Source organism: Mus caroli, unplaced genomic scaffold (assembly GCF_978045245.1).
Source record: "Mus caroli unplaced genomic scaffold, Mus_caroli_1 scaffold_12, whole genome shotgun sequence".
In the NCBI taxonomy this organism is placed as follows: domain Eukaryota; kingdom Metazoa; phylum Chordata; class Mammalia; order Rodentia; family Muridae; genus Mus; species Mus caroli.
This window is the reverse complement of record NW_028227267.1, coordinates 40,291,588-40,292,974: the sequence shown is the minus strand read 5'-3', so window position 1 is coordinate 40,292,974 and position 1,387 is coordinate 40,291,588.

Here is a 1,387-nt window from a genome sequence, read left to right as displayed (position 1 = left end):
GCTATTCGGGTACTTTTCCTCAGGCTTGGATGAAACCCTTGCAAGGGTGTCTTCACTCCTCTTATGCATTAATGACAGACTGGAGATGTACCTTTGGTGAGGGTCTCCTATGAGATGAAACGTGTAATAGTCTAGTGGTAAGCAAAATTAAAAGTTGATTTTCAGTGACCACAGATCAAAGATGCTTTTGTAATTAATATGAAAAGTAAGCCCTAATCTAGGGAAACAACAGTTCTGAGTTTGAGCAGACTCATTTTCAGCTCTGTCAAGATATTATTTAAGAACCCAATGTGGTGATTTGATCCACATAAATTCCTTCCCTGTTCACCTAACAAAGTGAGTTTGTGGGAATAATACCAGAAAGGCCTTTGAGTTCCTCAGAAGACCAAAGGATCCTGTGGGTTATGAAACCACTGTTAAGATGGTTTAACAGTCAGGCCAGACAGATGAAATTGGCTGAGAAAGGGTACTGTCTAGACACATCTTTTTTCTCTCTTCTGGCCATGTATAACAAGGCATTTCTTTATTTTATCAGTGAACATATCACTTAATCTCATCAAGCGATGTTCAGACATTTGCATTGTTATCTAATACTCTTGTTTACTATTGTACAGTTTTCTTTATTTTTTCTCCCTCCTCTTCCTTTCTCCTTTGTTTTCTTCCTTTCTTCGTTGTTTCCTTCTTTCTTTCCTTCCCTCTTTTCTTCCTTCCTTCCCTCCTTCCTGCCTTCATTCCTTTAAGAGAGAGTGTTTCGCGTAGCCTATGGTAGGTTCCAATTCCTTATATAACTAAGAATGACTTTGAACTTCTGAAACTCCTGCCTTCATCTCAAGTGATGGCATTACAAGCATGTGCTACTACACTAGGTTTTTGTGGTGGTGGTGGTGGTGAAGACCAAACTCAGGATTTGATGTGTGCTAGGCACTGTCAACTCTGTCAACTGAGGTGCATCCCAGTCCTGACAGTTTCACTTTCAACTGTTTTAATTCATCTCAGTCACACCAAACAAAAGGAGCAAGTTCTGTTGATAACTTTTCCATCTTTCCTGGACTTTCAGCCTTTGCATGTGTGTGTCATCAGCATCACACAATGTGTCTCAAATAGATTGAATTTTGCACATTATCTTTGCATTCCCATTGGTGATGGAGGAATCTTCTTCCTTCCCTCTTGTGTCTCACATAGTCATAATCAGCAAGGGTCCACCTACAAATAGTACCACTGGATCTAGGCAGTTCTGCATCATATTTACTTTCAGGAACCATTACCCAATCCCTCACCTAAGTTCTAGATCATCCTCATGGGTTTCCTTCTTTTGTGCTCAGTTGAGACCATTTCTTACCTTGTAGCCTGAATAATTTTGATACGTTTTAAGCCTGATTGGCTCTAT